General features: G+C 40.9%; 1 protein-coding gene across 6 annotated transcripts in view; it reads left to right on the forward strand.

Annotated features, from left to right (window-relative positions):
* Positions 1 to 27,883, forward strand: part of HIVEP2 (HIVEP zinc finger 2) — a 140,629-nt gene that overhangs the window by 19,569 nt on the left and 93,177 nt on the right. For all 6 annotated transcript variants that reach the window (XM_064649301.1, XM_064649300.1, XM_064649304.1 and 3 more), the window contains exon 2: positions 15,471 to 15,576. The gene's annotated coding sequence lies outside the window, so the exon portion shown is untranslated. The remainder of the gene's footprint in view (positions 1 to 15,470; positions 15,577 to 27,883) is intronic.

The raw sequence follows: 27,883 nt of genomic DNA on the forward strand, positions 1-27,883 counted from the left end.
ATTATAGAATAATAAATGGGAAAAGTCCTTTAAATGGGGTGATTTCACATGTAAAAGAAAATAACTTGATGAGCTGTGATTGCCCCTATAAATGGTTATATAAATCTTTTAAATATGGCCCTATGGTATCATTAGGCATGTGTGCAACACAACAGTCCTCTGTCTCAAGAGATTTTACAACCAGTTTATGGAAAAGGGAGGCAAGTGATTACATGAATACTTTAGAATAAAAGCAATTGATTTTAAGTTAATTTTTCCTTTAACAGTATTTCCTTGACAATTTACTCTACTGTTACTTAGGTTTGTTCTTCAAAGTCGTGCTGAGTTGTTAAGGCTTGGATGACTCTTTGCTTTAGTGGCATGGATACAAATATTAAGTATATTAAATCATACCAGGAAATAAGGGTGCAAGAATAACAGGTCTCTAGGTAAGGAGTGGGAATAATGTCTTTTTCGGAAAGGAGTGGTTTAATGCTCCTGAATTCCCCTTCAAACTGTCCTTCTCCCTCTCATCTTGACCAAATAATTTTTCCCCTTTGTTTTGTGTATAAAATGAAATAGCTGTAAACTGTGACATAGGGTTATTAACTTCTGTATTTTGAGATTTTATTGTCATTAACAACAAATGGTCAAAAATTAGTGCTGGTATTAATGGTCTTCTACACTATCGTATGTGCATGTGAACACAGAGGCTCATAGTGCATTGGTAGGGACAACAGCTGAGATGTTACAGTGACAAACAGTTGCATCTGTGAGCTGCTGCTGTAGCACCTCTGCTGATAACCTCAGCACAGAGAGGAGGAGATGAACAAGCACAGACGGAAACATGTATTTTCTCACACGGGAGGCCATTCAGGTCATGGCCAAGGGATGCCAAAAAGGCACTATAAGGAAGTGGACCATGCTGCTCTTGTTATATCCTTATTTTCCAAGCAAATGCAGGATTTCTCTTTGATTGTCATTGCAATAGTCTTCAGAAGAAACTTGCTTTTTTATGAAGATTTACAACAAGTTTCAGTCTTCAGGAGAATTTTCATTTATTGTACTGAATTGACTTAGTTTTGTATAGACACGTTACTGTTACAACAGCAGAAGCTTAGAGCTGGGAATCTAAATAGTGGCATGTAAGGACACCAAGACCTTGTAGGTGGAGGAAGACATTTTCCTGAGTCTGTGTGATGATAACCAAATTAGAGTTCATAAAATGCTTTCTCTTTGTATCAACTCCAATACGTTTTACCTTTGACTGTATAGCGGGTCTTGTCTGACTAATAGCTATGTTCCTTTCTGCAACTCCATTAGTTTCTTAATGCAGATGAACAATATGTATGGACATCATATAAAATTGTTGAAATTTCGCTAGTGGCATGAGTGCACTTTTCTGATGTGGTTTGAGTGTCCTTTACTTGAGTTTCCCTTACTCTTCTGGATGAGAAGTCCTCATGGATTTGTTAAGAGCCAAGACTTGTAAGGCCAAGGAGGGTCAGAAGGAGCATCATAGGACACGTGGGAGTTTTCCTCCCATGTTTTGGTGGAGTCGATGAGACTAGCTGCAGAGGGGGTGGTTGTGGCTGCCTGCTGCCTTGCCCTGTCAGGTGAGAGAGCCTGTGCCTGCTGGCCTTTGCTGGGGGGTGACCAAGGGTGGGCTGGGGCTGTGCAGGCATGAGACAGTGCCATGGCAGACGAGCATAGCTGGGATCAGAGCCCATGAGAAGCAAGGATTGTTCACCATCTGCCGTGGGAGGTGTGGGCTGGCCTTGATTCGGGCGCAATTTCTGTTGAAATCAGTGTGAGTGAGCAGAGTAGGGTAAGCATGGGGCTGCTGGATGAAAGAAAGTAACTTGCCATGAGTGGTGCCAATACACAGGCAAGGAGGGGCATGTATTTCTGTGTATGAGCAGACAGTGGCTTGCTCAGGAATAAACTCTCACATCCTGAGGTCTTTGAATAGGTCTTCAGAGGTTACTGGTCCATGTCATAAGGCTCTGCAGAGAGGGATTTCTTGCCCTGCAAGTTGCTGCACACAGTTCCATTTTCCTTGCTTTTGTTAAAAGCCTGTGTATCTTGTCCATTCAACATAAGTGTTGTCAGGTTATCAAGTTGTTCCCATATTGTGGCAAAACTTGAAACAATTACCAACTCAGTTTCACCATTTTTGCCTGTTAAAAAAGGTGAAATTTAATTTACGCTAATTATTTAACCAAATGAGATGCTCAGCATGAAAATGACTAGGTGCAAATTGAGATGAAATAAGTAAAGGAAAAAAATATGCTGTGCATTACATTTGTCATATTAAGCATTCTATTTGTATTTCATTTCCTGTCCATCTTCAAGAAGACCTTTTTTAGCAGATTGAAACATTTAAAAAAACCCCAACAACAAAAACCAAACAAATTTACAGTAAGACTGATAAAATAAAGAATAAATTAAGATGGGAGAGTTTTAATAAAATCTCCTCATTATTGTAAGCTTATTTGCTCTTAAGTCTGGTTTTACTATGTGCCTTGGTATGGTGTCTGGAGCCATGCAACAGCCTCCCTTTTTCCAGGTTGTGTTGCTGAAACACAACTTTTTGTGGCCTCCCCAGAGCTGTTTAGTGTGTGAAATTGGCCCCTAGGTAATACTGAAATTTGTATAATGCATAACTTGACCTGTGTGGTCTTAGCTGCTTGTCACAGGAATGGATTCGAGAGCATTTGCCTGGTTCCTCTGACTGTGCTTGTTGCAGTCCTGCTACCCTCAGGCAGTCCCATGTGAACATGCCACTGCCTGGGGAGAGACAGATCACAATTCATGATGGCTCTGCTGTTGGTGGGGGATGAGAAGCAAAAGCTTTTGTTCAGTTGTAGACAAAGCTAGCCATGGGATTGTGTTGATTGCATCATCAGTCTTACCAAGGTGAGTTTAACACCGTAGTGGTGTTGCCAATGGAATGGAAAGAGATATGTTGCATGTTTCTTTGGAAGCACCAATACAACATCCTTCTCTATTGTAGGGAACTGGTTTCACCATAGAAAAATATGTGTACTGTCTTTCTTTACCTCAGCTGGCCCTGGCTTTGAACCTTCCCAAACTTTGGAGCAGTACACAGCTGACTTGATGTATTTACTGTAATTCTCTACCTAAGGAAGTAGGGTCTAGTGACTAGCAGGCTAGGCAGGGACTCAGTACCCATAGGTTCAATTCCTGATTCTGCTACACGGTTCATGGGTTCGGGGCAATATTCACAACACCTTATACTGATTTTCATGTGAATTATATTAAAAAGTATGACAGAGGCATGACAATATCATTGTTATGTCAGTTCCAGTTCTTTATTTTACAGAGATGTCATGTAGACAGATGCTGTATTCTGCCATCGATCCATAGGGAGCCAACAGGGGGTTTGTGCTAAAACTGACTGCAGGATTTGAACCTTAATTTTTTTTTTTGGTTTTGTCTGTTTTTAAATGACCATTCTCAGAGCAACTGATATTTGCATGATTTACTATGAGCACCTCTGCTTGTAGTATTTATGCTATTAAACATAGAAGTCATCACAAAAGTCAGGCCACATATGGCTTTGAAGTCCAGTTCTGTCTCCTTTACTTAAGAGGGAAAATAGCCTGACTAAGATGCAGTTAGCAGGTAAAGGCATGAGAGAAGGGCAGCATGCATAGACCCAAATCCAGATGTTTAAATGCTGTGTTTAGAAAAATGTTAATTGTCATTGCTACATGCACAGAGCTGATAGTCTTTCACAATCATACTCCGGTAGCTTAGAGTGGGTGATGCCGTGAGACTGTAGTGCCTCACTGTTCCCAGCTACCTGGGTCACAGTGGTCAGTGGACCTCAGTGAACCTCACAGTGGACCTCACCAGTGAGAGAAGGCAGACTGTGAGCAGCCTTGTCTTCTCTCCCCTGTGGGTTTTTACCCGTCATGAGTTTGCTAGTTTAAGACTTAAGCAGGAAGAATTTCAGTAATTAAAGTGATTAAACTTAAGCTTTTGATACTGCTTGTCACGTTTTCCTCTGTGTTGACAATGATGCTTCTGGTGCACTTGGGAGGTGGTCCTGCATGTTCACAGTCCTGTCGCTTGTCTTGTCCTTTGCTGCTTGGATGCCTCCTGCATGCAGCTTAGGCCTGTCTTGGCCCATTGGGTGAGCACATCAGTTAGGAAATGAAGAAAATGCTGTGGCAGGGGGAAAGCATAACATACGGACCCAGTGAAAATGAAGCCCGTTAATAACTGCCAGATGAATCTGGTACTTGATTAGCAAACCCTGTAAGTGAAACTTTGATTTCAGGCAGATTCCTAAGTCATAGTGAAATCACTGGGTCCTGCACGTGCTCCTGAAGTTAAAATATATGCTTATATACTTTGTAAATAGAAATGGCTTACTGAGGTGGAGCCAGTGTGGGGAATTTTGGACTCCTGTTGTTCTGCTTACAGCATTTTGCAGGAGAATGTAAGGGTGTAGAATGACACCAACTGGATCCTCAGAACAATCTGCTCCTGTTCCCGTGAACTCCAAATTATTTTCTTTCTCACATGCAAAGTTGTATCAGGAGCTGCATTTAAAAACCCATCTGTTGTCCATATTATATCAATAGGAAGAAAAATTTTAGACTTCTGAAATGTTCTGGTTATGTGTTCCATCCTGCTGTCATCTGTCTTTCAACTATAAGCCATTTCATGTAGTTTCACTTACTTGTAGCTGCTCAAATCTTTTCCCTCCCATCAACAGATGAAACTCTGAGTTACCTGAACTGCTAGAAACTGGTAGTGGAAGGAAATGACTGCTTTCAAAATACGATACTTCTGATAATATAATATTTTTTCTTATCAAGTAATAAGTAATAAATTACTTAATAAATAATTATTTACATAAATGAATAATTACTTCAAAAGTTGTTTCCTCATATTTTTCATTACACAGTATATTTGAAGTATCATCAACATCTAGATGTGTTTTGATATAATTCGTGACACAAATAAGTGTAACAAAACATAGCTTTTTTTTTTTTTTTTTTTTTTCGTTTTTACAGCAAAATCAGATTATCATTCCAGTGCTGCTGGTTATAATTTACCTGCTGTTGATCTGACTTTGCTGTGTTGCAGTGGCAGTAGCACAAATGTATTTATTGGCTGGCACACTGCTTTTCCACAGGACAGTGAAGTTCATTGGTGATGTTTATTTTAGTTTTGTTGTTACATTTTGCTAAAACAGCCAATTGTGACAGAACTAGAGAGACAATATTGTATCATTTCATGTTTGGAAGTTTGTCTTTGCAATTGTAATGAGTACTCAGGGCGGTGTGTGTATGTGTATTTACATAAGTTACAGCTTCAAGGCTTTTCTCCCACCATTTTCAAAGCAGTATCTTCTCATTGAGGGCTTCAGGATTTTTCAAATGCTGCACTGCGTCCTCCTTCGAAAACTCCACGGAAGACATTCAGGCGATGGAAGCTTTGTAGCCTTTTCCCAGTCAGATACAGATCACAAATACAAACTGTCCTTCTCATGATAGCTGGATAGCTGGGCCATAGATCTTTGTTCATGAGAAATTCAGTGCTGACGCCTGTCTTTATTCCTCCTCAGTCCCCTGTAAGGCTTCATACACTGTATTAGAGCGGCATCTGTAAGCAGTGACCAGTCTTGTTCAGTATGAAGAACAGAAAAGATTTCACCACATGTGGTTATCTGCTAAACAGCTCGTTTTACTTCTCTTTTCTCTACCTAAACCCTAGGCTTTTATCCAGGTCTCTTTTCAGGAAAATAGCATTTCCAAAGACTGACTTGAATCTGTAGACCATCCCCCTTGGAAACTGAAGGTCCCTGGAGCGGGAGCATTTGTCAGGTGCCATTCCTTAAGAGATCATTGTGTGGCCCAAGAGGATCCCTCAATGGCTGTTCACAGATTCCCAGTCTTAAAGATATCTCTTTCTGAGGTTAGGTAATGGAGGTGAATCACTCAGAGGAAAGTCCTGGTATGGCAGGTTTCTCCCCATATAGACATATTTTGAGGATAAGATTTGGGCTAGGGATAATCCCACAGAGAACAAATGACAAATTTCAGAATTCAGCAAGGGAATAACTAGCTCCTGAAATTAAATGCTTGGATCAGAGGGCAACACTGGTTTTGTGTGTTTGTCAGGACATTAAATGAAAGTAGTGCAGTTTTAGACAAGCAGGTGGCAAGACCCCTGTTGCAATGCTGCTGTATTATGGGAAGAAAGTCTCAGGATAAAGAAGCACTGCTGGAAATAGTGGATGAAAAGGACTTAAGGCAGACCACTAAAAGGAAACTATAATTAATATAGTCATGGAGTTCTGGTACAGTTGGTAGTATATTGTCCAGTATTTACCTGATACTTTTAAAGACACCTAAAGATGTCACAGATCTTTCTGTTACCCAGTTTTAATCTTGAAAATTTGTGAGTAGAGGACGGTAAAGCAGCAAGCATTTTCATAACTCTTTCTGGGTGATACATATTTCTGTAACTGTATGTGCTGTTTATTGATTTGTTTCCTGAATATAAGGGCACTAAAGTTAGGAAGTATGTACAAGTTGCTATTTTTAAATGTATGAGTACTGATATAGGTACAGGGTGCATAGGGAAGTAATTGATGTCTGCAGTAGTAGATTTTTGTGGCAATAATACGAGACTTGGAAGACACTATTTGGGAATGCCCATCACGGAGGGACCTGGAAGCAGGCAGGGGCCTGTGGGGAGGACTGGGCACTCAGTCTGAAGCAGCCACACACACCAGGCAGCAAAGCTTAGCTCCAGAAAGAGCTCTAGCGGAGATGCCACCCACTTGGTGGGTATATCTTGACTTTTGGCACTTACATTCAAATTCAGGTCACAGATGGAAGAGTGGCAGGACAGAAGGTCGTCAAGGCATTGCTGTGAGGCAATGTTTGTGTATTTGACAACCTTCCCACACCCCTGGTTTCTGCTTCAATACTGCACCCGCCAGATGCACTAAGAAAACGCCTCCGATTTTTCAGTATGCGTCAGAAATCATGAACCTCAGCTTCCTGTTAGTGCTTGTCTTTTGAATGCAATCCCTAGCTGTGTTTGAGCTGCAGTGTAGAAGGAGGTGAAGGTCTGGCACTTGAATTGACAGCCAGGTCACAATGCCTAGGTCACATCCATGCTGCTCAGGCAGCCCTCCTGGCAGCAGGCTTATCTTGTGAGTAGGTAGTTTGAGTGGTCCAAAAACATGCAGAAGGCAAGTTATCAAGCAATGTGCTCCAGTGCTCAAACTTGCTTCCTATCCCACTTTTATTTAGCCATATGAGTGCACCTGTAGTTGTGAACTTCAGCTTTTTACATGGTTTTGTGTCCCGGTACATCTGTTTTATCTGCAGATTCTGCGCTCTCTTATGACTCAACATAGAAGGTTATGCGAATGCTGACTGTCTCTCTCTTGTCTGAGCACAAGCTGGAATCAGAAGGAACTTCTGACAACTGAGTAATTTGAGACTGCTGCCTCTTTGTTGAATGTCTTTAGAGAAATTATTAAGGGAAGACAGACAGACAGAAGTGTGACAATACACACTATGTGATTGCAGGGGTTTTTTTATGTAGGAAACAAGGTTACAAAAGAGATCTTGGGAGAAAGGCCGAATTAATTCCTTTGAGAATACTTTCTGGATAGGAAACTATATGAAAATGGTTAAGTGTTGGAATTGTGTGATGTGATTTTATTATTACTATGATTATTATTTTCCATGTGGTAACATCTATAGGCTTCTATGAAGATGTAGGCTTCCTTGTCTTTACATCTTCAGACCCACTGAATTTACAATTTAAGTATCTGAGAGATGAAGAGAGGAAAAAAATGTTATCACAGGGATCAAAGACGGAGACAGATTGTGAGATGACCCTCCGTGGTCAGATATGAAATCTGTGGCAGCTAAGAACTCAGTCTGTTTCTCCAGTCCTATGAGTTGGTAGCACTCCCAGCACCATACATCACTTAGCATCACATAGGTCAGTCTTGCAATGCTGTGTGTGCCTTTTGCTCCATGTTAAACCTCCAGCAAACCTTCTTCCACTGAAGCTTTTGATGTATTTAGTTTATTACATGTATCTTTGTGTTGCAATTCAGACCTAAATTTGTTTTAGTCTTAAGTTTAAAGGTTCCAGCTGACATAAAGCACATTGATTTTGGGGAAGATTTATGGAATAATGTCAGATGCCACTATTTTAAAAAATGTTACTGCCTTGAAAAAGTGAATTTCTTGTTTCTTTGTTTAGTAATGTATTCAGAGCACTTGAAAGGAAGTTTTGGAATAAGGATATTTCTACCCTGGAGGGGGGTAGTATCCTGTGCTTTCATTAGGTCATATCAGGCCATTGTTTTGCTTTTCTTATCGTAAAGATCTTGTGTCTTTAATCGTGCTCAGCTGTGGACTTGAGTTTCCTGGAAGAGAGTGAAATAATTAAGAAATAATACTACAAAATCATATGTTCTCTGTTTGTAGATATGTTTGTTTAGTTGAAGGTAGTTCTGATCTGTAGTTATGTATAGTAATAGGTGGTATAGATCCATACCAGTAATAAGTGGTATTTTACATCTGCGGTTCCCATTATGGCTGAAAAGAACTAGGATTATTCTGTGTCAAAAAACATTGACTGAGCGATTCAGGGTCACCTGTCAAATAGTCAGTAAAGCTGCGGTCTCTTGATCCCTGCTGGTTTTCACCCCTAAATGCCAGCTGAGGTTCTCAGCTGCTTTGTCTCTACTAGTGGATTACACGATGGCAGGGCATGGGAAAGGGCACATTTAATTTATCGCTGTAGATGCAGCCACTGGGGAGGACAGTTAGGTACACAGGGTGGTTTATCAGCAGAAGTCATTAAAGTAGGGTGATTAATGTGGTGCCAGAGAAGGCCATGCAGTGTGTTGTGCTTGCACTTAAAATCTGTGAACTACTACACAAGGTCACGCAGACTCAATACAGTCCTGGTGAGGGGAGTTGCAGGAGGAAGAAGGGCACTGCCAGCCAAAATTGAGAGCTTATATTGCTGTGCAGGTTTGTCACGTGATGGAGGAACACTTCCTTAATGATTTGCTAATGGGATAGAGAGAACCTTTCTGTTTTGCCTGGTAAGTCTGGCTTGGTTCTGATGTGACAGAGCTGAGATATTGGTATGAGTGATGTGAACAATAGCTTTCCTGGTCACAGCCTGGGATGCATATGGCTGCTTTGTAAATAAGCAGAATTTCTAGCACTAACAGTGAGATGCCTTTCCCAGGCACTAAATTTATAGCTATAAAGAAAGAGGCATGAGAAGGCAAGGCTTGTTAAGTTTCATATGCATGAGACTCTTGCTTTGAAATGTATTATTCCACTTCCTCCAAGTCTTCCTTGGGGAAACAATTTGGATTTACTATGCGTTTTACCATTGATTTTTCAGTTGTCATTATCTGCTTCTAGATTTTGGTCATAGTTTGTGTTTACTTTTATTCTCTGACACCACCTCTCTGCTTGCAGGCTGTACTGTGATGTGTAGGTTGTGTTCCACGTAGAGAAGGCAGCAGAAGTCTTGGTCGGTGTTGGTAGAAGAGCAGGGGTGCTGTGGGTGACCCCATAAAACACATGATAGATGCGCAGGAGTTGACAGATGTGGCAGCCTGCCTGATTAGCACAGAAACTGCCTCCTGCACAGACCTCGTTTTTCCAACCAAGGACCAACATGCTCTCTTATAAACAAAAGTAAATAAATTGCGCCTAAGGTATTGTAGTCTTTCCAGGGGACAGCTCTGACTGAGAGAAAATGGAGAAAAAGGTCCTGGCAGACGTTGTACTCTGAGGCTCTCTTCTTCAATTAAGTGGTAACAGCAGAAAGAGAGGAGGCTGCACAGCCATATGAATAAATGTGCAGCATCTGAAACTTGCACTTCTGGCTCGTCTATCACATACCATCCTTTTATAGTGTGAGATGAAATGTCCAGCTCCAAGTTTCAGCTGCCCTCAGCAGATGTGTCATTACCTTCTGTCTCAGTGCACGGACTCAATCTCACCCTGAAAAATAAGATTTTACCTTCCACTTACCCTTCTGGAGACAGCTTGTCAGAGCAACATGCTACTGCAAACTTATCCTGCCTAATGTCTGCTAATTAAATTCATTTTTGAATATAGTACTAAGCCAATTTAATTCTGTCTTTCAGAGCCTGCAGAGGCAGTTGTGACTCTCAGATGGGTTTCTGTCTCTGATTAGTGGTCAAATCTCTTTGTGCTTTTTGAGACTGACTCACTGTCTGTCTTTTTCTGTATGTCTCTCACCTGTACTTGGGATGTTAGGGAATGGGGTGTTTTTTCCTGTGCTTTTATATCCCCAACATCTACTGTCCCATTTGACAACATTGTCTGTTTAATGACTTTTGTTTCGTTACTATCGCTGGAATAGAAATGGAAATTACTGTGAAATTCTCCTGGTGTTAGATCTTGATTTCAGAGATTGTTTTTCAAAAGCATTCATCTTTGGAGGGAATGGGTATTGAAGTGACCTTCAAACTCTGAGCTCATATACCCGCCTCTGAATGATCATCCACATCACAGTCCAAGTCACAGTCTTAAGTGCAACAGCCTCCAGTAATGTTTACTGCCTGTCACTCTCAATATATTTTGTGATCACAAACATTCATGAAAATAAGGGGCAGAATTAAAAAAAAAAAAAGAGATTAGTCAAAAAAAGAGTAAGGTCAAAGCAAGTTATAGAGTGACAACAATATACTTGATTAATTAAGTAATGCTGGTAGAATCTATCATACCAGGGACAATCTAACAGCATTTTTTAATTTGAAATGCTCTCTGTTCAGGTCGTCAAAAAAAGTAAAAATAAAAACAGTTCATCTGGAGATTTTAATGGGGTTTTTTTCTGTGCAGCTCTGGTATGTCCCTCACTCCCTTTGTGCAGCTTTGTGCCAGGCAGTGCCTTCAACTTCCTGTTTCTAAATTCCCCAGTGCTGGTGGATGGCAGGTTATTGTGCATCACTGTGGAACCTCCTGCTGCAGTTTACCCCCTGTTTGCAGCTGCATTTTTCTTCTCTCATTCTCTTCCTGCTTGCCCTCCCACTTGTTGATATAACTTATTTGTGTTTGGACTTACAAATGCGGAACTGAATTGTTGTTATCAGCAGTGTAGTTCCCAGTTATTGAGAAACTGTTGCTTATATTCCTTCCAGAGTATATCTGGAGTGTATGGGGAGACATGGTTTGAGAAGAAACTTGCATCAGCACTGTGCACCATGCTTGTTCTGTACAGAGAGAAGGGCTTCAGTCTGCATGGGTGTCAGTCTGATATATTTTACAGGCAGTTAATTCCTCCATCCATTTTTTGTATTGCATAGTAAAATATGCAAGTGCTGTTGTGTCTGTAATGTAGCTTCTGATGCCAGAGAGAGAACTAAATACCAGCCTTCTCACCTTTACTGAAATAATGCTGAAGTTGTAAAACAGAAAAACAGGTGCCAGGAAAGTAATACTTGGGACTTCAATTTATTGATGGCTATTAACGGGTATATTTTTTTGAAATGAGAAGCTAGAGTTTTTCATAAAATTCATAATCAAATATATTCTATTGTATGTATCTGGGGAGTTTTTGAGGCATAATACCTCCTGACCTGATTTTAGTAAATGACTCAATGCTTGTATATAATCGATCCAAGCATTTGGTTTAGCTACTTGTCCATTTCATAAATCCTTGTTTATTTTTCAAATAAGCAAATAGTATATATTGAAAGTGGAGAAAGAATTGCTAAAACTCCAAGAAGTCCTAGAGCACAGAGCAGTGCTTTTATAGGTACTTTCTAAATACCTGTTTGTTAGGCCTCTGTAGCTCTGTTGGTGTGACTATGCTGTGTGCATTGATATAAATATTTATAATACAAAAGATTGCATATTTGCTTCTTCAGTGCTGTTCTTTTTTGTAAGAAAGGAGTTCTTTAGGGTGAGAGAGTAACTTATCTGTAGTTTAGTATGTATAAATGCAGTTTTAGGATTGTCTTAAGACCTATAGACTTAGTTTTAAGAAGTGATACACATGTGGAATTATTAGGACCAAAAATTTCATTTCAACTTCCATTATTTTTTCTTACTGTGTGTAATACTGCATTTCCTTAAAACATTGCTTTTGAAAATGAAGGTCTTAACTGATAGCGCTGGAGATTACCACTGTCTAGCTATAGAAAATGAATGGTTTGGACAGGAACTGTGTGTATTTTCTTACCATTCTCTCTTTCTGTAGAGACTATATTGATTTGTATGTTTAGTTACCAGTCTTTCTCCCACTAAGATTTTAAGTGCTGGGTCCCCAATGTACTCCTGTTAACACTAATTATTTCCATAATTTCCAGAATCACATCCTTAAATACCTCCCATATAATTTTCATTTTCAGATTTCACAACAGCTTCCATGCTTCTGTTTCACTTAGAATGACTTTGCCTTAAACAGGTGCTCCTAGGACTTGTGATTTTTAAGTGTATTTTTGGGACTTTAGTGTTTGTTTCTCACCAAAGATAAGGCACTAGGAAGTCTCTGCCAGAAAGATCTTGAAATTTGTCAGGGTCGTGAGCAATTATATCAGCTCTTATCAGTTGCTCCTTAATTCTTCCTGCTCCACCAGAAGTGGTTTGTTTTGACCAGTTTTGGTTTTCTCCTATATGATCTCTGAGATCTCTCCATCTCAACTGTGAGCAGAGGGGCAGTAAAGCTCTGAAATGGGGCATGACTTGTGACCTTGAAAATCTAGACCATGGCTTTGACCTGACCAAGGAAGAGGATAAACACTCAGTGAAGCAATCTGAGAAAAATGGAATCAGATAGAGAATTACAAACCGATTTCCTGCAGGACACTGAACAGCAAGAAGCCAATGGTAGCTGGTGACAGCTACCAACGTGAATTAGGTTTGAACTGATTCATTAGAGATGAAAGACTGTGTTTCACTTGGTTCCATGTGTTGCTGTATATTTCTGTTCATTATGTAGCTCCTTGGTGGTCATTCTTTTCAGTTCATGGGGTGATTTAGGACTTCAAAATGAAAGTATTCATGACAACATTTGTTTTCCAATAGTACTGTTAACAGGCAGCAAGAAAAAAAGAAGGAAAAATGTTTAAATAAATTATTCACTGAAAAGTTCTGGTAGTTTGCAAGGTAAATGATTAGGTGCAGTCATTAGCAGTAGATTAATTAAATCACTCCAAATAAATCTACAAGAGAAAAAGAATGTTGCACATCTTACTGGATTTTTCTGTTGAAGACAGTTGGCCATGTTTATCCTTCTGTGGAGAGGACACTATAAATGATTTCCCTGGGAAGGAAGTTTCTTTCTAAGCCTTCAATGGGTTGAAAACAAATTGTTTTTGTAGGTAAAACAGAGTTATTAGGAAACAGAATTTACGCAGTTCAATAGCACAGATCTATCTGACACGGTCCCCAGCCCATCCTGTGGTGCAGCCCTGCCATCCTTCCTTTGCTCCATCTTCCCTATGTCAACCAACACTGGATTCACACATGTCAGACCTCCATGAGTTTCCTGGTGACCATCTGTTCCTTGAGCAGTCAGAGGTGGCTGTCAGTGAAAGAGAAGGAACTCCTGCTGCAGTTACAGGATGAAGGCAAGTGAATGAATGAGACAGTGCCTCATCCTCAGCCAGCCTATTCCAACAGGGAGGGACCGGGCTCTTCCCGATGAAAGGGAGTGCAGATGAAATCCTGGCAATGGAGTATGGCAGAGCCCTGTGCCTTCTGCCAACCAGAGCTGCCTCTGGGCACTGCTGGCAGTCACTGCTCCACTGTTTTCCTCACTACTGCTAGGTCCCATGCTTTTGCTCAGCAACTCACCTCAGTGTCTGGCATTTAAGTATGGGTATCCTGAAACATATGTGTGCTATTCTATTCTGATTGTGTTTGTCTACTTGTATTTATACTGTTTCAGAGCAGGCAAACATTAGATATTACATTTTAGCATCATACCTATGGGCAGTGCACCCTTCACTGATAGTTTTTTGTTGTTGTTTTGTACCATGGAGTATGTGCTGTGTAACTTAGTCTTACATGGGTTTACACTTGTTACTGAAGATGAAATACAGAGTATAGGAGACACTGACTTGCTTAGGTGGCAGCAAACGAAGATGTACATGGTGCTAGTGAACAGCAGGGTGTTGTGGCTGGTCAGTGAAGCATAATAAAGGCAAGAGCCAAGCCTCTTTGGAGGTACAAAGAGTCACAGAAGCATTAGAGTAATTTAAAAAATTTAAACTGTGGCTACAATCTGAAACCATAATTTCTTGAAAATTCTTTGTTATTTACTAGACTTTCCTCTTGAAAACCCCATCATAGAATGAAGTGCAGCTTGTAGAGCAGCAGGAAGATCAGCTTCTGTTTGGGGAGGCTTGACTGAAAAAGATAAGGCCCCCAGCTTTATCTCTTACATGACTTCTTATCTCTGTGGGTGTGTCTGTACCTGCATGTGTCGGTATATTTCTGAGTATTCTGTAAGTCGTATTACTCACATTTTCAAAATCAAGAGAACCCAACTAATCTGACTTTTGTATCAATAGCTGTGTTTTACAACTTCATCTACATCCTCGTGCTTCGCAGCATGAGTCAATACAATTAACAAGTAAGAGTTTCTTAATTCTTATTTCAAACACTTATTTATGGGGATGCACAGTCCAAACGAGTTTTCTGTATGTAATGCTGTAGAGTTTTAGGTTGCCTGAACCTACATTTATTTCAATCAGTCGTGATTTTGCCTATAGTTTTACTAAGAAAAAGCTTTTTCAGCTCTTAAACTGGAAGGTTCGTTTGTTTACTGCAGTGTGTCTTGTCATTGGAGACAATGCTGCTAGTACAAACTCATTTTCCATATCTATATTGGTTACCTACTGAAATATTTAAAACCAAACTCACTCAGCAAGTGATTTGAAATTATCAAATGATTATAAATAAGGTTATTGTAGTCATTGCTTTCTTAAGACCCCTTGATTTCAAGGGAATAGTTCACAAGAGAGCTCCAGTGTTGCTTCTTCTTCCAAACCAGTGATTTTCAATGTTAAGGGAAAAAAAAAAAAGGAAAAAAAAAGGAAAGGTAAAGCCAAACTGGCAATGCACTGGTGAAAGGAATTACATGCTTTCCAAGGACTTGACAAATGGGAAATCTGAAATTCTGTATCTGTCAACCAGACAGTAACAGCTTCTGCTTTATCAATTGAAAACTAGTTTTCACTGCTTTGATAGCATGCCTGAAATCTGGTCTGGAGCAGTGGGCCAAAGTACTTTGGTTACATCAGGGCACTTTTGCTTGCCAGTGTGAATGGCAAAATGTCTTCTGTGAGCCTGGAAAGAGCACAGACCCTGTTAATGCACAGGAGGAATATCTGAAAATGCCCAAATGTATTAGCACAGCTTGATGTAAACCCCTGAATATGATAAACTTACTATCTGGATTTGTTATCTTTTCAGGTGGGACCTTCTTCTGACATGTGATCTACAGTGAGCTACTCTGAATCATACAATGACAATGTTATCACTGCCACATCTCTGGGAACCAGTTGTTCATAAGTATACGGTATGTGAACGTCTGCATCTTACATTAACCATCGCTTGTTGGAACAACACAGAAACAATAACATGAAGGTGCTAAAAGTCATTGAAGTAAATGTTAAGCCACATGTACAATCAGTTACACTGAGCTGTTCCAGCAGATGTTTATCTGTTAGACCTGGTCTGCACGCAAAAGAGTGAACTGTTTCAACATGTATTTGTTTACAGATATTGGTAGAAACATTCTACCGATGTTTCCTTTGGATGAAGTTTTACTGGTACAGTGATGATATGTAGATATAGAGAAGATTATTCTCTTCCTCAAGCAGAAGGGGGTGGTAACAATAGCGTGAATGGATCTATACTTTAACTGTTTTGCTGTGCTTACAGCAGTACTATTTTTGCGTTTAGGAAGGGTCTTTAATTGCTTTCCTCCTTCATTCCATTTTCAGTTTATGGTCAGTCTGACTTAGATTAATTTCACACACCAGTGAATCCCTAAAGAAATGTAAATTAACTCAGTTTTACCAAACTCAGCCAGATGATGGCAGTTATTCCCTTGATGTTTATCTTTACATCACCCACCATATTTGACCAAGATTTCAGTAGGAATTAAATCCATATATTGAGCCTTTTTTCTTCACCCTGTGTAGGAAAATAGAGACTGAGATCCACATCTGGTTAAGATAGGCTGTTCGGTTTATGGCCTACAAGGCCAAAAATCTAAAGTCACTGATCGCTGGCATGTTTTTCTTTTCTACTGTTCTGGCTTGAAATTGTTGACACACACTCAGGTCCTTTTAAACCATGGCAAAATGATATTATGAGAGTGGGTACATCATTGTTTTATGTTCTAAAGCAGTTCATAGCACACCACATAGCCATTAGTGTGGAGCATCTTCATCTGATTTATGGCCCCAGTGCAACTCCCACTGAAGCTGGTGGAAAAAAAGTTTTTTCATGCTGATGGGAGTTGGATTGCACTCCACGTAACACCTGAGACTACTGTTAAAGTAATGTTCTCTGCATGGATTTCTTTTTACCGATTAGCCATTTCTTAGAGATTAAGTATTAAAGATACAAGCGTAAAACAGAATTACAAGGAAATGGATAGACAAAATAACCAGAAGAGGGCTCAATTATTGAAATACTTGTCTAACTTCCAAAGTTAGAAAGTGATGAGGGGACACAACTGTTTGCTCCAAAAGTATGTATCTGCATTTAACACATTGTATTTTTAGATGCAATTTTGAAGACAATGTTTGTCAGAAATATGGATGATCTGCTCCTACAGCTGTGATCTGAGAGAGGGAAAACAAGATAAAAGTCTTACAGGGAGCAGGAGGAGAAAGATCATGCTTCACTGATTGATGTAGTGTGCTTTGGGAGAGCAGTTCACAACTTGGGTAACCTGTGTGCTGGATGGCAAAGGTTTCCAAATCTGGCTGGACAGTTTGAAGAGAAGCTCCCAGAGGCAACATTGAAGTGAGAGAGCTTTGCATGTGCTTATGCTAACAGGGGTTCTAGCATGCCTTTGTATCCACCCTCAGTGGTCTGTGCTGGCCAAATATCATTAATGTGACCCTTTGCAGACCTTTTATATTTGTTCAGATGTCTCCTCTGTCATCCATATCTAAGCACCTTTTCAGGAGGGATATAGGATTAAGAATCTCTCTTGCTCATGTTTCTTCTGAGTTGATTAATTTTTAAAGATTCAGAATTATTTTTTGGTATGTGTTTTTGTAAAGAAGTTGTTTTGGTGTGTGTGTGAGCATTGGTAAAGGAAAACTGGTTTGAAGAGGATGAGTTTCATGTCCCGCAGGGGCAGAGGTCTGGAAGGGACCCAGCGGACCAGCTGGTCTGCTTTTCTGCCATCACAGGTATGAAAAGCATGAATGCATCTTGGTTGACATTTTCATTTTTCTGGTGGAATGCAGCTTTTTGCCTGTGGAGAGGACCTCTCAGAGAGCTGAGGGCAGGTGGTGGGGAGAGGTGGCTGTCAGAATGGTGACTGCTTGCAGATCTCCATGTTCCCTAGGCACAAAGAACAAGCAGCCATCTCGCAGCTGTGCTCTTAATAAGCTGTAGGGCAAGGGATGCTGTCTCGCACCTTGTGAAGTTTCTGATACACGGTAATAACCTTCAAGGATTTGCCATCTACCCAAATCAAAATGAAATTTCCTTTGACCAGTGAACACAGCAGTCAGAGGGAAGTGAAGGTTTTCATGTTTGTGTTTCCTTTTGGGTGTTATTTTGGTTTTCCTCTTTTGCCATTTCTCATATAGCATTGCAAACATTTCAGGAAACTAATCTGCAGGAGCACAGCTCATAAAAGATCGACCTGCCAGAGGACAGGGCTCTGCTTATTACAGAAAAGCTTCTGAGACAGTGACAGCTGAAAAGATTACACACTTCCACAGGAAATTAAATTTGATGTAATATAGTGAAAGAATGACAAAATGGAAAGGGTATATATAACCTATTTGTGATTATTAAGCGGTAGAAAAATGAAAACTTGAGATCCAATAAAGTGCATGTAATTTAGATATGGATACAAAATTCCCAATAGGTTTTTGAAGATTTGGCCCTCCACCTTGCTTTGCCTTCTCTCAGTGTTATTATTTCAATGTGGAACATCGTTAATGTCTTAGAATCATAGAATGGCTTGGGTTAGAAGGGACCTTTAGAGATCATCTAGTTCCAACCTTCCTCCCATGGGAAGGGACACTTTCCACTCAACCAGGTTGCTCAGAGCACCATCCAGCCTGGCCTTGAACATTTCCAGTGATGGGACATCCGTAGCTGCTCTCGGCAACCTGTTCCAGTGTTTTGTAAAATTATGTTAACTTCTGGGCACGTTAGATTATAAGGCATTTAAATCAAGTTTCAGAGCAGTCCTATGGTATCCAATTAGATTTCATTCTTCAGCAGGTGCATATGTGACACCAGACTGGGAATGAGAGGCAAGAGCTTCCTTCTTTGCTCTGTCCTTTTCCCATGTTGACGTGCAGTGCTGACAGAGGGAGAAGCTTTTCTTCCCTCTCTGCCGATGTCCCTTGCTGAGGCACAGTCTGGTGCTCCATGGTGTGTGAATGTCCTATCCCTGTCCCAGTCGCCGACCAGAGGCTGGTGTTGCAGGTGTGGTAGGGACCCACTGGGGACTGTTCAGGTGACATTCTTGGTACCAAGGTCTTTGCTGTTCACCCAAGGCACAGGGCAGGTGATGTGTCTCCTCTTCCTCTCTCACCTGGCCAGGTGCTTCACAGCAAAACAAAGGTTTTGTTTCAAAGGAGACGGTAAAAACTTGCAACACTTCAATAATTTTTTCTGTAAGATCTGGTTACCTGCAGTTGGAAAGAATAAGCAGGACCCTGGCAGATTTAACTTTATTAACCATCATAAATCCTTTCCTTTTTGACTCTAATCAGTCCCTGGAGTCCTTTTAATGCCCTTGACATTGCACTGGCCTTTCATCACAGCACAATATACATTTTCCTGTAACTAGAAAACTGATGGTGAGAACCTTTCGTAAACCTGAGGTACTGGACACACAAATGGGGACTTGTGACTGTCAGACGCTTGCTGACAATGAAAGGAGGGGAGGGAACTTATGCTGCCAGCACAGCTCTTCCCTCAGTGGAGGGCAGGAGGGGGAATCTGAAAGCACAGGCACTCACACAGTCTCATGTGCACCCGTTAATACCTGGGAACAGGGGACCAGCCACTTTGCTCTGGCCCAGACAGACAGACAGAGAGACAGCAGTGCTTTTGTGTTTTATGCTGGCAAATAGGGGGGTGCCAGAGGCCAATCCTGTCTCAGAAAGCTCCTCTATGAGCAGCCCCCGGCCTGCATCCCCAGGGCAGTGAGTGGCTGGAGCTTGCCAGTGGCCAGCATGCTGGCCCAGCCACCAGGAACTGGGGGCCAGGAGTGGCACAGGATGGAGGCACTGGGTGAATGAGTCTTTTCTGTGCTGGGGACAACGCTAAAAGGAAGGAGTGTTACCAGGTGGTCGAGGGGCAGGCGCTAAAGCAACAAATGCTGCGTTCATAAAATCACTACCTGGGTTATTGCCTCTCTGTCCAGCCTGCACACAAAATCCTCCGGAAACCAAAAGGGAATTCCCTGGTCGGTAGTCTATCTGTCTCTCTGCTGTCCAGGAATTCATGGGAAGGAGAAGGCATCCCAAGAATCTGCCCCAGTGTGCAGGGACAGTAAATTCCCTCTTGTTTTTTCATATATACAAGTCAGCAAGTTTCTTCAGCAAATGCTTTAATTTTAAGCTTAATACTATGCAAATATTTAACTTGGGACAAAAGTTGGCTTCAGACCATGGACTAGCTTCCAGCTGTTTCTGCAGGTACAGATCCAGTGTTTATGTACATGGATGACTATTTGTTAATTTATTTATTTATTTACTATGGTAATCTTTTTATAATGAACTTGGATATTTGTGTACCCAGTTTTTGCCTTGAACATAAAAATCTATGTATTTGCAATTTGTGTACAGGCATTTTCAGAAGATTTGGCAAAAGGCTCAGATCTGCTGAAGATAATCACTGCAGGCTAAATCTTTAGGATGACACAGAATTGTACTGACTATTTTTTTCTCTAACTGAAGTGCCCAAAGCTGTGCTCAGCACTGATAGCCCACCAGCCTAAGCTATGAAAAAAAGGTGTTGAAGGATTTGGTAGCTGCTGCAGGGGCTTTATACTGTAATTTGTCCAGTCAAATGAGTAGAAAAGAATATTCAGGAGCGTCAAGAGCTTTAGCAATAAATATGTTAACGAGGTTTCAAAAAATCTGCTTAAGTGCTATCTTGAAATATAATACTTTTCTGTATCCACATATATTTCATATCCATATGCTTTCTGCAGCCCTTGTCTCAGCTGCTGCATGCCTGCAAACAGCCTCTTATTAAAAAGAGGAAGACCATAGTCTTGTGGACCTTCTGTAATGTGCTCAGCATGTGGGCTATTGACTTCATGAAAACGAGAACAGCTGTGTCAAATGTGTTTCCTTTGCGTGTGGTAAGATAGAAAACGCAAACTGTGTGAAGACGAGCAGGCAAGAAAGACACTGAATGCCTTAAATACTAAGGGAGTTAATGCTATGCAGTGATTTTGCTTCTGTTATAGGAAGTGTAAGAACAGTATGCTTCCTGGCGTACATCACCATCCAAACTGCAAAGGTTTCAGTTCCATGGCAACACGAAGAGCCCGACTGTGCTGAAGGTGTATGTATTAATGCGTTCAGAGTGAGGGGTTGGGAGTGAGCTGGGGGAAAATAAAACATGCCAAAATATTTCCCGTTTATTTATTTATGTATAAATAAAGCCTTTGTTCTTAGAAAATCAAACTGACATGAATGCACCTGCCGCTCTTCCCCCCCCCCAGTGCTCTCTGATTCTTTTTTACATAAGGTTTTCTCAGGCAAAAAGCAAATGAAGAGGCTGTTAAGGTTTTTTTATAAGACTGTAAGTGCAGCAGCACTTGAATGTTGCAAGAAAATGCTATTAATTCCTGAGACAGCTGTATGTCCCTGGAGAGAAAGACTTGGAATGGGGGGGGGCATGTTGTTTCCAAGATGTACTGCTTTACAGAGCAAAGTGAAGCAGTGGTTGGTTGGTTGGTTTTTGCTTCTTCGGTGTTTTTTTAATTATTATTATTATTATTATTATTATTTTCCTTGATCTTTTTGATCTTTCTGCCTTTCTCTACATCTACATCCAGTTTCCTCACCTCCTCTGGCTGAGGAGCAGGAAACAAGACTTTTAGCTCTGTTTCCTGACATCTAAAGAAATATAAAAGTACAAGGAAACAGTGTATTTTGTTTTGCCAGCCAACTTGGATTCACAGACCTGCACTAGAAAGGCACCTGCTCCCAGTCAGGGTCAGGAGTCACCCTCCAGAACAACCGGGAAATCAGCCAGGGAGTAACTGAGAGCTGGTCATTATATGAATTTTGTTTGATCTGCTTGGTTGACTGCAGAAATGTAGGATGGGGGATTGTGACAGATGTATTTTGCTCAGGGTAAAGAACTACCTCAGGCTGATCCTGCCAGCTGTGCTGATGGGGGGATGAATTGCAGATATGCAGGGTTAAAAGTCGGACTGGACAGCAGGGGAACCTCCAGATGTTGGTATTTCTGAGCCTAACAGCAGCACTAATGTGGCATGGTAAAGCTGACAGAAATGGCAAGTTGAACTGGATTTACAGCTGCTTTGCATTGCTAAAGTAGTCAAAGCAGCCAGAAAATATCAGTGGATCTACTCTATAGATTTCAGCAAGGTTTCTCTGTCTAACTAGGGGAAGAATATAGCTCTGCAGTTGGAAGTTGCTGTGCAAGAGGAGAGGAGGAATAAAATTCATCTCTCTTAATCTGTATTCTTTACTTCCTTTCTTTGTTTTTTTCGGGTGTGGTTTTTTTTGCTTGTTTGCTTTGGGGGGGGTTGTTTGTTTGTTTGTTTGTTTTAAATTGCAGCAGGAATATATTTTTTCTTAAAAAAAGGCTTGGTTCCATTGCAGAGGAAACCCTGTCTTTGAAATTCTACTTGGAGGAAATTTTTCCCTCTTAAGGAGACCAGTGCAATGTGGGTAAATCTTTTCTAAGGGAATACATAGCATTGAAATGATGACATGATGCTGTCTTGGCATCCCACAAAGGGGGGGATTTCACCCTCAAGGCAGCAGAGCTGCAAAGTAAGAAAGTGTCATTTTTAAAGCATCTTTTTCTTAGGGAGAGCAGCACTGGTAAGCTTAGGTCTCTTGTTAATGCTGCACTTGACACTCTCCCAATTTTTTTGTTGTTGTGGCTGCTGATTTCTGCACAGCTCCCCAAAACAAGAAAGCAGATGTAGCTCATTTAATACTAGCATATGCTACCCAAACTATGTGGTACCTTCATTTTCCTGACTTTTGACAAAGGAACTGTGCATGCAACCCTGAATGAAGAGAAGGAATCACTCCAGCCAACAACACAGTAAGGGAGGTGAAAGATTTCTGTGTAGGTGTCCCAACCTGATATACCCTTCCTAACAGGCCAGCTGCTATTTGTAAGCACCTTCCCAGGGGAGCACCTCATTCAGCTTGGCAGGAAGGATGAATAGGAACATCAAAGAAAGAAGAAAAGGAGGAGAGAAATGAAGGATGGGAAGAGTGAGGAAACACAGCAAAGGCAGAAGAGCGATCAGAGAAACAACAGGGGCTGGGAAGAGCATAACACAGGAAAGAGATGTTGCTTTGGTGCCTATGAGGGAAAAGTTGTTTTTCAGATGTAATGTAGACAAAACCAAGCCAAACCAAAAAAAAATAGAGCAAGAAAATTAAAATACATGAAATAGAAGAAGACATAAGGGGAGGAGAATTCCGATTGACATGAAGAAGAAAAAATACATAAAATACATGGATGAATTTCATACCCTGGTCCAGCCAATTTTAAATAGTAGCTGCTAAGTTTGTAGCATCAAGACCTTCTTGATGTGGAGGTTCTGGAGGCTTGTGAGGAGCACTAGGGCCACACTGGGAGGCTTCTGCAGGCACCAGAATGTGTGGAATGGGTGTTGGAGGCAGATCTCTTCTGTGCACCGTGGCTGGAAGTCTAAAGCCAGTATGAATATCCCCAAGGACAACTGCCCATTCTACATTTGAAGACTGACAGTTATAAAAATATGACCACTTCTCTCTGAAGGTATCTGAGGAAGGGCTCTTGCCACGCAGGCAGAGATAAGGACTCCCTCTAGATCCCTCTTCCAGTTATTCAAGCTATCTAGGCTGCCAGAAATAAAGAGCTGAATGGAAATTTTTGTTCTGGCTGTGAAAAGAAGCTTTTGAATGAATTCTACATCAAATAATGAATGTCTTCTTTCCTCCTCCTCTCCACCTACCTTGTTCCTAAACATTAACATTTCATGTCACTTGAGCTAAGTTCGGTGTCAGACTCACAGGATCCTGCTGAAAAATACACCCCTCTTTTGTGGCAAGCCAGAGAAGATGAGAGGCCTGTGGTGTTTTTCCTTCTCAATCTCTGCTCTGCTGGGAAAAGCAGCTAAGGCTGTGTGAAGCTGTCTTCTTCCCACTCTCCTAAACTTCACTCCTAAAAGTGCTGCTCCCTCAATGGCTTTGCTGCTTCTCTGAAGGAGGCATGGCTTGGCCCACTTAGTGCCATCACTTCCCAGGAGATGTTTTCTCAGATGGTGGGGACTTTCATCATGATAGGAGGCTGAAGAAGATTGCTGCGGAACAAGTCATGGGCATTGCTAGCTGTGCCATTTGAAAATGGTTACTTAAGCATGAAAGAGAAGAAAAAGATCAGAAATTAAGAGATTTTAAACCCTGTCTCCAAACCTCCAAATCATTTCTGCCATTTCTGCTTCCTCTTTTCTGAACACTTGGGCTGTATTTGCATTATATTTTTAATCTTTTTTCCAGAACCACCAATGTGAGAAACATCCTTTCTCTGAAACAGGTTGTTTTGTGGGCAGTGGTACCAGTATGTGTTTTCCATGGCCCTTTTTCCCCTAGGACTTCTCAGCCACGTCATGTATCTTCCTGCCAGCAGGCAGGAGGCTTGAGGCTACCCGTCGGGGCAGAGGCTCGCACCCTGGCTCACCACCACGGTGGCTGTGCAACACCCAAGGGCTGAGCTTGGAGCATCAGTCTGGATTTCCTCCTCAGACCCAGCTACCAATTTTCTCCCGACTTTTTAGAATGTCATTACTGAAATGCAGTGAGGAGATAACGAATATATGCAGAGATGGAGAAATGTGCATTCAAAACAGTGGGTTTGTTATACAAGAAGGGGAATGGTTCTCTGGGCACTTTTGTCTGAGATTCTCTGCAGTATGTGGTATAGTATTTCATGGTAAAAGCATGGGGACATGAGCTTACCTGGAGACTGTAACAATTTTTCCTACTATAGAGAAAGCAAGTGATGAAGAGGCACAAGAAGGAAATGTTGGTGAAAACAGACCTTTTGACAATGACCACAGTCTTGCCACTTTTGATGGAGTGAGTAGGAACATTCCTGTATCTCACTGTAGTTATGCAGAAATGTGTTGGTACTTGATTATTTTGATCAGTGCTGAAAAGCAGAAGCAAAAAATTGCATGTGGCTTTGGGGTACTGTAATACACCTGAAATCGAAGCCAGCTTGATGTAGAAATTATGAGAGCTGATGTTTGTGTAACCCCAAATCTCTCAACCTGTACCTGAATTTACTTCTCAGATGTTAGAGATAAATCACTCTTCCCACAATGCCGTGTGAACAGGACAGCCATTTCTGCAAGGCAGGAGGAGAGTGAGTTCCTTCTCTCACCCCAGTGTCCAGTCCAGCAATGAGGAATCAAATTTAACCCTCAGTTTCAGGCCCTGTGAGTCTTTAATTCTTTTCCAGCAGCAAAACAATTACTTTTGATAGGCACACTAGTTGTTTTTTTAGTTTGCCTATAATCAGTTTTCTGAGAGGTTGCTTTGATGTGGGAGGAACTGAATTCTTTGGGTTCAAATATTTGCTGTTGACTCTCTTAGTCATTAAGAGAGGTTTTCCACATTAAGGTGCCTTTACTTTTAAGGGAAAATGTCACGCATCTTCTGATACCAGATACACAAAATGTGGGGTTCCCTAAAGAGGAACCATTTGTTGAGCTGCAACACATAAGGGCAGGAAGGACCAAGACCAGCCCAAGCATTGCCAGCCTCGTGGGGACTCAACAGCCTCCCAGCCTCACCAGCCCCAGCACCTGAGAACCCACAGATGCTGGTTCCAGCTATAGACCTACATCCCTGCTGATATGCCTCCATGCTAAAAGATGTTCTTTTCCAAAAAGAACATGTCTTTTTTTTTGTTATAAATTCCCTTGCCACCTTTTTGTATTTTCCAACTGGAGCTCTTCTAAGGCTCTCTGCCTCTGCAGTTCTTGTCTTTGTATAGGTTATTTTTGGAAACTGGGGAACCAGGAGGAGGGATGAAATTTAGGTGAGTTAACTGCGGAAGAAGTAGAAAATTCTTTCCCTTGATGTGCTCTTTCTTTCCTGTCTTTTCTTCTCGTGACCTCTGTGGTCCGACCCCCATTGCATCTCCATTCCAGGGCAAGCTGCGGCTGACCCTCTGTGCCCAGTGAGTGACTCCTTCCCACGAGGTGGTGTGCTGGTTTGCAAGCTGTGCTTGCCTCTTCCTCCCTGCAGTGGCTGCCGTTTCTCTTCTGGTTTTCTGGGTCAGCCACTTGGCCAAAAAGTGGGTAGGTGGTCGAGCAGAGTTTTGGGAGCTGTGAAACACCGGTAGCACTTGGGAAGTTATGTACTTTAGGGTAAATTCTTCTCTGTATGCAGAGAAGAATGCGTTTCCTTTATTGTTTCCTCAGTGGAGCAGCTCTGTCAAGGTGGTTGGCTTTTTCTTGAAATATCGGTATGTTTTTTACGTTAGAAGTGTTATATGCTGACTGCCAAACTTTGCAAGATAAAACAAATTCTTTGAAAGACTGGAGAATAGCAACTGAAAACTGACCTGGCAGGGAGACCAGGAGCTCACTTTTTGGTTCCAGTGCATGGGGCAGGTAGTGATGAGCATAGACCCCCAAAATACCTGAGCTGTTCTGAACAGGGACAATCACTTCACATCCTTAATTTTCAATGCAAAAATGTACAGAGAAATTTTCTATGAAGCAGCACCCAAGAACTTTCTTTATCCTGTCTATATTTTCTAAAATCATTAGTGCATAGAAAGACATTGACCATACAGTAAGTCAGGCTGCCCTTTTGCTAACTGAGAGAGTATTCAAATAATTGAGATGCCTGTGATTGGCCATGAAAATTTGCTGATGTTTACCCTGCTGTCAGGTATTGAAGTCACACCATAATATTTATTGTGGAATCTTGCAATAGATTTTAAAATAGATTGACATCACAGTACAAAGTAGGAATTTTCCTCATTTTTTTCTTCAGTTATGAAAATGCTTAAATAGCAGTGTAGTGCAGCAAATGATAAACATTAAAAGCTGAGTTTACATGTACTGATAAAAGGAGGTTGGTAGAGAAGGAAGTAACTTGAGTTTGATAGGAATATGGTGAAAAGCAAAGTAGGGGATGATTGTAGATTCAGAGCAGTAACATGCGAACTTTAAAGGATGGATTTGGGTCAGCAACATAATGAGGTGGTATTGAGGAAGATTTTAAATAAATAAATTTTTAAAATTATGATTCTATACAAGAAGCTGTACAACTGATGCAAAAAGCCAGCCAAATATGGGAAGAATGAAATCAAAAGAACATGAAATACTGCCTTTAAATATGTAGAAATGGAGGGAGTTTTACTACCATGCTATGGCAGAGATCAATTAAACTGTGCAGAATGGTTATGCAAAATGTTCCTGTAGGGAAATAGCAGTTTTCTGTAGATTCTAGGAAGGAGTACTGGCTTGCTGCTGGCAGTGATTTATTTCCATCCAGCCCTGATGCTTGTGTCTGGCACTCAATGAAATCTTCCAGGGTAAATTATTTATTTAATTCAGAATGGCCACAGTTGCTCCGAGAGACTGGCAGCACAGCAGCAGGAAGTCTCTTAGAGATTGCCTCTAACTTCTTACAGATAGGCTGCTTATATATATACCTTAAATAATTAAAATCATAAATAAGTATATGTTGGCATTTTTGTTTATTAGCAACAGTTCATAATGAGTCCAATGAATGTATTACCATGCGTTGTAGATATCTAATTTCTTGATTAAATAACCCAGAGGCTTGTGCAGCGAGCTAAGACATCAGATTGTTGCTAACTGAACTTTTGAACTTTTCATAGGAAAAGGAGATGTCAGTAAGAGAAGAATCAAATTTATGAGTGTGTAAGCTTGAGCTACCCAAAACCTTTCATTTCAGTAAGCATTCCCTTAAGAACAAAGAGAGAAATCCCCCTCTTCTTATGCCAAGTCAGCTTTTTTCTTAGTTTAACATATTCCAGAGATAAGAGGTAGAGCTGGTGGTTTGAGGGAGTCCAAGAAGAGAGGAATTTGAGTATAACTAACAAGAGAAACTGTCATTTGAGCAGAAATCCCTGAAGAGTGTCTACAAGATTTCATATTTTTATCTGTGCTGTTTAAAACAATAAGATGAAGCAATGTGATTTGGTAATTGTACTTTTTTCAATAAATTCAAATTTTAAGAATACTTTTTGAGTTTAATCCTTGCTTTCTTTGATTGTTGAGCAATAGGAAAAAACCTAGCAAGAGGAAAAGAAGCCACCTCTTTTAGAGGAAACTGCTCATGGATTTAAACTATGTATTTTGACACGAAGAGAAAAAAATGAACAAGAGTTTCAAAAAATATCACAAATGGGCATTT

The sequence above is a fragment of the Pseudopipra pipra genome, chromosome 3, assembly GCF_036250125.1.
Source record: "Pseudopipra pipra isolate bDixPip1 chromosome 3, bDixPip1.hap1, whole genome shotgun sequence".
NCBI classification, from domain to species: Eukaryota; Metazoa; Chordata; class Aves; order Passeriformes; family Pipridae; genus Pseudopipra; species Pseudopipra pipra.